This window comes from Eubalaena glacialis, chromosome 1, assembly GCF_028564815.1.
Source record: "Eubalaena glacialis isolate mEubGla1 chromosome 1, mEubGla1.1.hap2.+ XY, whole genome shotgun sequence".
Classification (NCBI taxonomy): Eukaryota; Metazoa; Chordata; class Mammalia; order Artiodactyla; family Balaenidae; genus Eubalaena; species Eubalaena glacialis.
In genome coordinates, this window is record NC_083716.1 from 125,408,628 (window position 1) to 125,421,617 (window position 12,990).

The 12,990-nt window shown below is 40.1% G+C and overlaps 1 protein-coding gene across 4 annotated transcripts in view; it reads right to left on the minus strand.

Moving 5' to 3' along the window:
- Nucleotides 1-12,990, minus strand: part of NCKAP5 (NCK associated protein 5) — a 1,042,158-nt gene that overhangs the window by 808,329 nt on the left and 220,839 nt on the right. The gene's annotated exons all lie outside the window — the stretch shown is intronic.

Consider the following 12,990-nt stretch of genomic DNA (forward strand, 5'->3'; position numbering starts at 1 on the left):
GTGCACATCTGGAGGGCGCCTATGCAGAGCTGACAGCTAGACTTGGGGAGGGGATGAGCTGACCTTGGGAGACAGGGGAGAGAAAGGGAGAGGCAGTGAGAAGTGAGGGGGAGGAGGAGCAGAGATGGGAGGGAAGATGGAGAAGGCAACTTCGAAATACACACACTTAGTGGGTGAGAAAGAAGAGGAATCAGAGAAAGAAACCAAAGGCATGCAGTCAGCAAAGCAAGACCTCCAGGTGAGTTTCAAGCATGATCCCAATAAGCCAAAATGTGGAAGGTCAGTGAAGCAAGGAGCCAACCAATCAGGGCCATTGGTACAGCTGAGCTGACGATTCTGATGGGCTGCGGGTAGAGCTCATGGCTTTACGGCGAGGAGCACCAACATGAATGACTGCAACTCCCAACTGCAACTTTCTCTACCATCCACTCCTGCCCTCCCCTCAACCAGGCCATGAGTGGCCGGGAAACAAATCACCATAGACCCAAGAGAGGCTCAATATTTAAGAGAAAACTCCATTTGCATCGTTTACTGAGCTACATATAGAATTCAGAGGTCAATGATAAGGTCCCTGAACTCATTCTTTGAGTAAAATGGTCTTCTTACATAAATAACAAACCCAAAGTTAATCTGCTTACTAACTTATTTTCAAAGTCTGTTTCTTTGTTTTAAATGGAGGAAAACTCACAGTCTCGAGGCTCATCTTGCACTTCTGTGGCCTCATCTTGATGCCCTAAAGGGTAGCTAGTCTGTCCAGCCTGCTGAGACAGGGTTCCACAGACGGTACTTCCAATGGTTCTGTCCACATGCGTGGGCTTTTGGCTTACACAGCTTTAAGGTCACTGCTGAGAATACCTATCAGACTAAAGCAAACACACCTATTCACTATATTATAAAGAGGCTGACATGAAGCAACAGACACAGCAACAGAATAATGCAGAGATGAATCAGCAGATCAGTGTCCTAAGTCCATATACTTAAAATTTCTACTTCTAATTTATTCCTCCCATAGTATTTTGATTATGTTAACTTCTCAAATGAAGGCAAGACTTATTTTCCTGTTGAATGTATTCTCCCCTTTGTCAGCATTCATTCCAATAAGAGGCTTGATATTTATTCTGGGAAAAAAAAGAAGCACAATTTGTACAATTTGTAAGCTTCCGGAAACTCTTTGCCATAAATCAAACCTCTGAAACATTCTGGCATGAGGAAGCTCGTACATTTCATTGACTTGGGAGGAAGAACAAGCCCAAATTTAATCCATTCTGTGTAGAATCATGTCAAGTAATCCAACTGTTTGTCCTGAGCAGTCAAGAGGAAAGACTTGTTAAATCTAAAACAAAAGCAGCACATGCCAATGCTTGATTTGGCATTCTTTGAGATTTCTCCAAAGGCTGCAAATTGAACTCTGCCTAGAAGTGCATGTTTGGGCAGATTTTCCATAAGGTATTTTTTTCCCTTTAAAAAAGCTTATTGATAAGAGAGGAACCCGGATTTCTGTAGCTATTTCAGCCTTTCATTCATCTGCTCCTTAATCTTTCTAATCATCTTTCTCCTTTCTGTAAAATAACATAGGTAGATAAGACGCTATGTTTACACAGACACACACAAGATGCACACACGAACAAAGATATAGGCTGTTTTCTTTTTTTTTTGAGTTGTCTATGAAGCTGTATTTATTCAAATGAGTCTACTTTCTTTTTAAATTTATTTATTATTTTAAAAAATTGAAGTATAGTTGATTTACATTACGTTAGTTTCAGGTATACAGCATAGTGATTCAGTATTTTTGCAGATTTTAGTCCATTATAGGTTATTACAAAATAATGGCTATAATTCCCTGTGCTATACAATAAATCCTTGTTGATTATCTGTTTTATGTATAGGCTGTGCTTAGTGGTCTTTTCTCCCCATTGTGTATTTTATGCTCTTTGACATTTCCAGGCACTCTGAATATTCCTCCGTAAGAGCATTTATCATACTATATAAAATGATTTCTCCCTCCTAGACTGAAAGTGCAAGATCAAGTATGATTTCTGTGCACTTTACATTCTTGTTGCCTATAAGAGTAGGTGTGCTATAATTCTTTGGTGGATCAGTAAATGGATAAATGAAAAAATATTCCCAAAACTGCTATCAACTCTCATCTTATGTGTATTAGAAACAATTTCTGACACTGGCTTTTGTTCCTTTTTTCTTCAACTTCAGCCTAAAAAATGCAGCGCCCTTGTGCCTTAGGCAAAAGTGATTCGAAGTCATCTATTTTATACTCAGAAGAGTTAAAGAATTTTAGAAGATATTAGAATGGAAAGTTATCAAAATATGTGAATGGCATTGTACAGATCACAGGGAATATATGTTTTCCTGAAGACAAAAATACTAAACCCAGATACCTCTGAAACAGGTAGACTTTTAGGACCCTTCCAACCTGAAGAATTCTCTGAACAAGGAAATATAACAGTTTGCCCTAAGGCACAGCAGTTCTTTTTAATAATATAACTCTCCAGCTTCCGAAATGTTCCGCTCCAAGATCGGCAGGCCAATCTGAAGTGAATTTCATGTCAAATTTGAGATCATAGATTGTATCATCTTGACTTTATTACCTTTTCTCTTTTACATGCTGTATCGATTTGCACCATAAAGGGAGGTTAAAATATATAATTAACATCATTATGAGTCATCCAAATCTCACAGAATTTTATAGCATTTTCTTTCAAAAGAAGTTATAAAACTCAGAGGTATAAGGCCTCTTACAGGCCAAATAGCACCATTTCCATCAAACGAATTGTCATGACAACTCTCTGTCAAATGGCCATGCATCTATGCTTGAGCACCTCTGGTTTTAGGAATTCACCATCTCTCAGGCAATACCTGTATCTCTTCATTAGAGGTCCCGTTACAAGGTATCAAAGATATACCTCCCAGAAACATTCACTGATTTGTCCAAACATGGCCTCTTGGGGCAATACAGGCTAAAGTAGAATCCCTCTTCCAAACAAACATACATACAAAATACCTTTGAAGATTTAAAAGAAAGTTGACTTGTTCAGCCTGATTCTTCCCATCTGTTCTTCAGACTAACATTCCAAGTTCCATCCATCCCTCAAGTAATGTCATCTTGAGTCGTTTATTCCCCTGGCCGTTGTTCTCTGAATACATTCTAAAATGTCCATCAAATTTCTTCTAATATTTGGTAACATCCCCTGAACACAGTTATTTGCAATATAATTTAACCAGCCTTAAGTAGAGGAAGATGATGGTCTCCCTCATTCCATTACTGCAGCTTCTGGTTTACACATTACCTTTGTGAGAGCCATTCATACTGAGATTATTATTGGCTATTCAAATACATATTGTTACTAAGCCAATAGCCCTCTGACACTCTAACATACACTTGATTTTAGAACCATACCAAACTTCACATTTACTTCTGTTAAATATCCTTTTTTCAACTTTCTTTGTCCTTTAACATCTTTCTTTGGCTGAACATTAAAAAATTCAGCCATGTGCTATTCTCAAATGGGATAGACATAGCTTTTATTATCTTTATTCACATCATTGACCTAAAACTTGAATAACCCCAGGGTCATGAAAAGGAGTGTGGAGCATGCCACAAAAACCTTCTTTTGATTGACATCAATCTCTCTTTGGGAGCAATAACTCAACAAAGATATAATCCACCACATAATATTTGCATCCAGACCACATTTCTCCACCTTTTTCCACAAGGGAAAATGAGAAACCTTGGGATTTCCACATGCTAAAAGAATGTTTTGCCAAAAATAAGACAGAAAAATTTATGATTGTATTGCTCAAACCACGTGTACTGGGTAAAACAGTGCCCCACCCCCAAGTTCACACCCCCCCAGTAGTATGTGACCTTATTTGGAGACAGGGTCTTTGCACCAGAAACAAGTTAAGATGGGGTCATACTGGGCTCTGTGCAATGACTAGTACCCTTATAAGAAAACAGAGATGTGGATGCAGATACAGACACAGAGGGAACATGGCCATATGAACATGAATACCGGGAATGAAGTTATGCTGCCACAAGCCAAGAATTGCTAGCAACCACCGGAAGCTAGAAGAGGCAAAGAAGGATGCTTCCTTAGAGGCTTCAGAGGGAACACAGCCAGGCCGACCCTGAATTCAGACTCCTAGTCCCCAAAACTGTGAGAGAATAAACTTCTGTTTTTTCAAGCCACCCACTGCATGTGATTTGTTACAGTAGCTTTTGCATACTAATGCATTGTGTATGGTATGGAGAAATGCATATACTGTGCATCACAGGGAGAACTCTCACCTTCTGCCTTCTACCTGCCCAAATCGTATGGGTACACCAAGCATGTCCCCTGACTCCCTCTCCTCCAATTCCATATGCATTTCCCCCTTCTTTTCACTGCTCAGTCATTAAAATGAGAACTACAGAAGAGACCGTCAAGATTGCGGAAGAGTAAGACGTGGAGATCACCTTCCTCCCCACAAATACATCAGAAATACATTTACATGTGGAACTCCTACAGAACACCTATTGAATGCTGGCAGAAGACCTCAGACTTCCCAAAAGGCAAGAAACTCCCCATGAACCCGGGTAGGGCAAAAGAAAAAAAGAAAAAACAGAGACAAAAGAATAGGGACAGGCCCTGCATCTCTGTGAGGGAGCTGTGAAGGAGGAAAAGTTTCCACACACTAGGAAGCCCCTTCGCGGGCAGAGATTGCAGGTGGCAGAGGGGGGAAGGTTCGGAGACATGGAGGAGAGCACAGCCACAGGGGTGCAGAGGGCAAAGTGGAGAGATTCCTGCACAGAGGATGGGTGCCGCAGCACTCACCAGCCCAAGAGGCTTGTCTGCTCACCCGCCGGGGCGGGCGGGGGCTAGGAGCTGAGGCTCGGGCTTCGGAGATCAGACCCCAGGGAGAGGACTGGGGTTGGCTGCGTGAACACAGCCTGAAGGGGGCTAGTGCACCACAGCTAGCCAGGAGGGAGTCCGGGAAAAAGTCTGGAACTGCCTAAGAGGCAAGAGACCATTGTTTCGGGTGCACGAGGAGAGGGGATTCAGAGCACTGCCTAAACGAGCTCCAGGGATGGGCGTGAGCCGCGGCTATCAACGCAGACCCCAGAGATGGGCATGAGATGCTAAGGATGCTGCTGCAGCCACCAGGAATCCTGTGTGCAAGCACAGGTCACTATCCACACCTGCCCTCCAGGTAGCCTGTGCAGCCCGCCACTGCCAGGGTCCCGTGATCCAGGGACAACTTTTCCGGGAGAACATACGGCGTGCCTCAGGCTGGTGCAACGTCACGCCGGCCTCTGCCGCCGCAGGCTCGCCCCGCATCCGTACCCCTCCCTCCCCTCGGCCTGAGTGAGCCAGAGTCCCCTAATTAGCTGCTCCTTTAACCCCGTCTTGTCTGAGTGAAGAACACATGCCCTCAGGCGACCTACACGCAGAGGCAGGGCCAAATCCAAAGCTGAACCCCGGGAGCTGTGCGAACAAAGAAGAGAAAGGGAAATCTCTCCCAGCAGCCTCAGGAGCAGCAGATGAAATCTCCACAAACAACTTGATGTACGCTGCATCTGTGGAATACCTGAATAGACAACGAATCATCCCAAAATTGAGGCGGTGGACTTTGGGAGCAATGGTATATATATATTTTTCCTTTTTCTCTTTTGGTGAGTGTGTATGTGTATGCTTCTTTGTGAGATTTTTTTCTGTATAGCGTTGCTTTTGCCATTTGTCCTAGGGTCCTCTCTATCCATTTTTTTGTTGCTGTTTCTTTGTTTTAGTATAGTTTTTAGTGCTTGTTATCATTGCTGGATTTGCTTTTGGTTTGGTTGCTCTCTTCTTTCTTTCTTTTCTTTTTCTTTCTTTTGTCACTTTTTAATTTTTTTATTTTTAATAATTATTTTTTATTTTAATAACTTTATTTTATTTTATTTTACTTTTTTATTTCTTTCCTTCTTTTTTTCTCCCTTTTCTTCTGAGCCGTGTGGCTGAGAGGGCCTTGGTGCTCCAGCCGGGTGTCAGGCCTGTGCCTCTGAGGTGGGAAAGCTGAGTTCAGAATGCTGGGCCACCAGAGACCTCCCAGCTCCACGTAATATCAAACGGCGAAAGCTCTCCCAGAGATCTCCATCTCAACGCTACGACTCAGCTCCACTCAATGACCAAAACGCTACAGTGCTGGAGACCCTATAGCAAACAACCCACAAGGCAGGAACACAACACCACACATTAGCAGAGAGGCTGCCTAAAATCATAAAAAGGTCACAGACACCCCAAAACACACCACCGGACATGGTCCTGCATATCAGAAAGACAAGATCCAGCCTCATTCACCAAAACACAGGCACCAGTCACCTCTACCAGGAAGCCTACAAAACCCACTGAACCAAACTTAGCCACTGGGGGCAGACAGCAAAAACAATGGGAAATAAGAAAGTGCAGCCTGTGAAAAGCAGACTCCAAACACAGTAAGTTAAGCAAAATGAGAAGACAGAGAAACACACAGCAGATGAAGGAGCAAGGTAAAAACCCACCAGACCAAACAAATGAAGAGGAAATAGGCAGTCCACCTGAAAAAGAATTCAGAGTAATGGCAGTGAACATGATCCAAAATGTTGGAAATAGAATGAAGAAAATACAAGAAACGTTTAACAAGGACCGAGAAGAACTAAAGAGCAAACAAACAATGATGAAAAACACAATAAATGAAATAAAAAATTCTCTGGAAGGAATCAATAGCAGAACAACTGAGGCAGAAGAACGGATAAGTGACCTGGAAGACAAAACAGTGGAAATAACTACCGCAGAGCAGAATAAAGAAAAAAGAATGAAAAGAATTGAGGACAGTCTCAGAGACCTCTGGGACAACATTAAATGCACCAACATATGAATTATAGGGGTCCCAGAAGAAGAGAAAAAGAAAGGGACTGAGAAAATATTTGAAGAGATTATAGTTGAAAACTTCCCTAATATGGGAAAGGAAATAGTTAATCAAGTCCAGGAAGCTCAGAGAGTCCCGTACAGGATAAATCCAAGGAGAAACATGCCAAGAAACATATTAATCAAACTATCAAAAATTAAATACAAAGAAAAAATATTAAAAGCAGCAAGGGAAAAACAACAAAGAACATACAAGGGAATCCCCATAAGGTTAACAGCTGATCTTTCAGCAGAAACTCTGCAAGCCAGAAGGGAGTGGCAGGACATATTTTAAGTGATGAAAGGGAAAAACCTACACCAAGATTACTCTACCCAGCAAGGATCTCATTCAGACTTGATGCAGAAGTTAAAACCTTTACAGACAAGCAAAAGCTAAGAGAATTCAGCATCACCAAACCAGCTTTACAACAAATGCTAAAGGAACTTCTCTAGGCAGGAAACACAAGAGAAGGAAAAGACCTACAATAACAAACCCAAAACAATTTAAAAAATGGTAATAGGAACAAACATATCAATAATCACCTGAAATGTAAATGGATTAAATGCCCCAACCAAAAGACACAGACTGGCTGAATGGATACAAAAACAAGACCCATATAGATGCTACCTACAAGAGACCCACTTCACACCTAGGGACACATACAGACTGAAAGTGAGGGGATGGAAAAAGATATTCCATGCAAATGGTAATCAAAGGAAGCTGGAGTGGCAATTCTCTTATCAGACAAAATAGACTGTAAAATAAAGACTATTACAAGAGACAAAGAAGGACACTACATAATGATCAAGGGATCAATCCAAGAAGAAGATATAACAATTGTAAATATTTATGCACCCAACATAGGAGCACCTCAATACATAAGGAAAATGCTAATAGCCATAAAAGGGGAAACTGACAATAACACAATCATAGTAGGGGACTTTAACGCCCCACTTTCACCAATGGACAGATCATCCAAAATGAAAATAAATAAGGAAACACAAGCTTTAATGATACATTAAACAACATGGACTTAATTGATATTTATAGGACATTCCATCCAAAAACAACAGAATACACATTCTTCTCAAGTGCTCATGGAACATTCTCTAGGATAGATCATATCTTGGGTCACAAATCAAGCCTTGGTAAATTTAAGAAAATTGAAATCATATCAAGTATCTTTTCCGACCACAACATTATGACACCAGATACCAATTACAGGAAAAAATCTGAAAAAATACAAACACATGAGGCTAAACAATACATTACTAAATAACCAAGAGATCACTGAAGAAATCAAAGAGGAAATCAAAAAATACCTAGAAGCAAATGACAATGAAAACACGACAACCCAAAACCTATGGGATGCAGCAAAAGCAGTTCTAAGAGGGAAGTTTATAGCAATACAATCCTACCTCAAGAAACAAGAAACGTCTCAAATAAACAACCTAACCTTACACCTAAAGCAATTAGAGAAAGAAGAACAAAAAAACCCCAAAGTTAGCAGAAGGAAAGAAAACATAAAGATCAGATCAGAAATAAATGAAAAGGAAATGAAGGAAACAATAGTAAAGATCAGTAAAACTAAAAGCTGGTTCTTTGAGAAGATAAACAAAATTGAGCAACCATTAGCCAGACTCATCAAGAAAAAAAGGGAGAAGACTCAAATCAATAGAATTAGAAATGAAAAAGGAGAAGTAACAACTGACACTGCAGAAATATGAAGGAACATGAGAGATTACTACAAGCAACTATATGCCAATAAAATGGACAACCCGGAAGAAATGCACAAATTGTTAGAAAAGCACAAGCTTCCAAGACTGAAGCAGGAAGAAATAGAAAATATAAACAGACCAACCACAAGAACTGAAATTGTGACTGTGATTAAAAATCTTCCAACAAACAAAAGCCCAGGACCAGATGGCTTCACAGGCGAATTCTATCAAACATTTAGACAAGAGCTAACACCTATCTTTCTCAAACTCTTCCAAAATATAGCAGAGGGAGGAACACTCCCAAACTCATTCTACGAGGCCACCATCACCCTGATACCAAAACCAGAAAAAGGTGTAACAAAGAAGGAAAACTACAGGCCAATAGTACTGATGAACATAGATGCAAAAATCCTCAACCGAATACTAGCAAACAGAATCCAACAGCACATTAAAAGGATCATACACCATGATCAAGTGAGGTTTATCCCAGGAATACAAGGATTCTTCAATATATGCAAATCAAGCAATGTGATACACCACATTAACAAATTGAAGAAAACTATATGATCAACTCAATAGATGCAGAAAAAGCTTTTGACAAAATTCAACACCCATTTATGATAAAAACCCTCCAGAAAGTAGGCATAGAGGGAACTTACCTCAACATAATAAAGGCCATATATGACACACCCACAGCCAACATCATTCTCAATGGTGAAAAACTTAAACCATTTCCTCTAAGATCAGGAACAAGACAAGGTTGCCCACTCTCACCACTATTATTCAACATAGCTTTGGAAGATTTAGCCACAGCAACCAGAGAAGAAAAAGAAATAAAAGGAATCCAAATTGGAAAAGAGGAAGTAAAGCTGTCACTGTTTGCAGATGACATGATACTATACATAGAGAATCCTAAAGATGAAAACAGAAAACTACTAGAGCTAATCAATGAATTTGGTAAAGTAGCAGGACACAAAATTAATGCACAGAAATCTCTTGCATTCCTATACACTAATGATGAAAAATCTGAAAGTGAAATTAAGGAAACATTCCCATTGACCACTGCAACAAAAAGAATAAAATACCTAGGAATAAACCTACCTAAGGAGGCAAAAGACCTGTATGCAGAAAACTGTAAGACACTGATGGAAGAAATTAAAGATGATACAAACAGATGGAGAGATATACCATTTTATTGGATTGGAAGAATCAACATTGTGAAAATGACTATAATACCCAAAGCAATCTACAGATTCAATACAATCCCTATCAAACTACCACTGGCATTTTTCACAGAACTAGAACAAAAAATTTCACAATTTGTATGGTAACACAAAAGACCCCGAATAGCCAAAGCAATCTTGAGAAAGAAAAACGGGGCTGGAGGTATCAGACTCCCTGACTTCAGACTATACTACAAAGCTACAGTAATAAAGACAGTATGGTACTGGCACAAAAACAGAAACATAGATCAAGGGAACAGGATAGAAAGCCCAGAGATAAACCCACGCACATATGGTCACCTTATTTTTGATAAAGGAGGCAAGAATACACAATGGAGAAAAGACAGCCTCTTCAATAAGTGGTGCTGGGAAAACTGGACAGCTACATGTAAAAGAATGAAATTAGAACACTCCCTAACACCACACACAAAAATAAACTCAAAATGGATTCGAGACCTAAATGTAAGGCCAGACACTATAAAACTCTTAGAGGAAAACATAGGCAGAACACTCTATGACATAAATCACAGCAAGATCCTTTTTGACCCACCTCCTAGAGAAATGGAAATAAAAACAAACATAAACAAATGGGACCTAATGAAACTTAAAAGCTTTTGCACAGCGAAGGAAACCAAAAACAAGACGAAAAGACAATGCTTAGAATGGGAGAAAATATTTGCAAATGAAGCAACTGACAAAGGATTAATCTCCAAAATTTACAAGCAGCTCATGCAGCTCAATAGCAAACAAACAAACAACCCAATCCAAAAATGGGCAGAAGACCTAAATAGACATTTCTCCAAAGAAGATATACAGATTGCCTACAAACACATGAAAGAATGCTCAACATGATTAATCATTAGAGAAATGCAAATCAAAACTACAATGAGATATCATCTCACACAGGTCAGAATGGCCATCATCAAAAAATCTACAAACAATAAATGCTGGAGAAGGTGTGGAGAAAAGGGAACCCTCTTGCACTGCTGGTAGGAATGTAAATTGATACAGCCACTATGGAGAACAGTATGGAGGTTCCTTAAGAAACTAAAAATAGAACTACCATACGACCCAGAAATCCCACTACTGGGCATATAACCTGAGAAAACCATAATTCAAACAGAGTCATGTACCACAATGTTCACCGCAGCTCTATTAACAACAGCCAGGACATGGAAGCAACCTAAGTGTCCATCGACAGATGAATGGATAAAGAAGATGTGGCACATATATACAATGGAATATTACTCAGCCATAAAAAGAAACGAAATTGAGTTATTTGTAGTGAGGTGGATGGACCTAGAGTCTGTCATACAGAGTGAAGTAAGTCAGAAAGAGAAAAACAAATACCATATGCTAACACATATATATGGCATTAAAAAAAAATGGTCATGAAGAACCTAGGAGCAGGACAGGAACAAAGACACAGACCTACGAGAGAATGGACTTGAGGACATGGGGAGGGGGAATGGTAAGCTGGGACAAAGTGAGAGAGTGGCATTGACATACATACACTACCAAATGTAAAACCGATAGTTAGTGGGAAGCAGCCTCATTGCACAGGGAGATCAGCTTGGTGCTTTGTGACCACCTAGAGGTGTGGGATAGGGAGGGTGGGAGGGAGGGAGACGCAAGAGGGAAGAGATATGGGCACATATGTATATGTATAGCTGATTCACTTTGTTATAAAGCAGAAACTAACACACCATCGTAAAACAATTATACTCCAATAAAGATATTAAAAAAAAAAAAAAGAGCACTACACAACTTACTACCTAGTAACATACACATTGTCAGGTTCTACAATTATTTCTTGAGTGGTACTCTTATACTTCCAATTAGATTATTAGCTTAGTGGGGGTAGGAATGATATTCTGTCTTTTTGCATCCCTTACAGCACCAAACCTCAACTATGCCCACTGTTGGTACATACACCACCCCATGTACGCACACAAACACAAAACATTCCAATAATTGATTATTAGAAGAACAAGCCTGGAAAAGCAAATAATTCAGTTAGAACTAAGTTGGAATAGTTTATCCTGGTAACAGCATGAGCAAGATACTATAACACTTTGAAGCACGTGTTATAATGTGTAATAGAGAGAAAATATGAAGTAAAGTCATATACTTTAAGGAATTTTCACTAAATTTTAAAATTAATCTCTCCACTTATTGGAGAGAATATACTACGCAGTATACTTTTTCTTTTTTTCTTCTTCTTGGTCTTTTGTATAGTCCTAGTGTTAGTTCTTTTTTAACCTATGATATATGAATGCTCGATTATAGACTCTATCTGTAACATGAACATGCTTTTCGTAGATCATTCAGTATCATGGGGCGTACTCTATAAGCAAGTGGGAAATCTTGCCCTCTGTAGAGTCTAATCAGGAACGCTTAAGTGAGATCCAGAAGCCATCCTTGACTCTGACATTGTGGTCATGGAGCTCACTACTTCCTTTCCATCAGCAGCACTTATTAAATGCAAGGCAAGTTCATGGGGAACAACCTCTCACCTCACCTCTCTCCACCTTTCACGTTGCAAAGAAATTGAAGGCCCGAATTTCAGGGAATTGGGCTGGCTGGGACCTATTCATGTGCAGATATCAGAAAGCTTACACCCCAGGGACTCGTGAGTATCCTTTCCAGTAATCAACTTCATCAGTGAAAGCCAAGTCATTTTCTATTGAAAAGTGAGTTGTGAGATCTTGCCTGTCTTCTAACGGATCTTTTCCCTGGAATGCCACACACAGCCATGTAACAATCACACAAAGGCATAGCACTGGTTTTTCTGCCAAGGTAACAGATCCACTTCACTTAGAACACATTGATTTTTGAGCTAAACCTTCCGTTTCCATAGCAAGGCAGAGAGAGTGACAATACCAGTGTCTGTCAGCCAGATGACCTGCATCCCTAGTGCTGTCTGATGCCAGGTAACCCCACAGTCCCAGAGACCTGGACTCGAACATGAATGATGACGTTTCACTCCTTCTGAGCTAAAGCACCTGTGTGGCTTTGCCAATTCATACCGATAGGTCCCACTGAGGACAAGTCTCCTCGTCAGAAAAGAAGCGATGGGAGCTTCAAACATTTCCCTTCTAAGATACAATTGTGGGTGGTATTCCTTCACA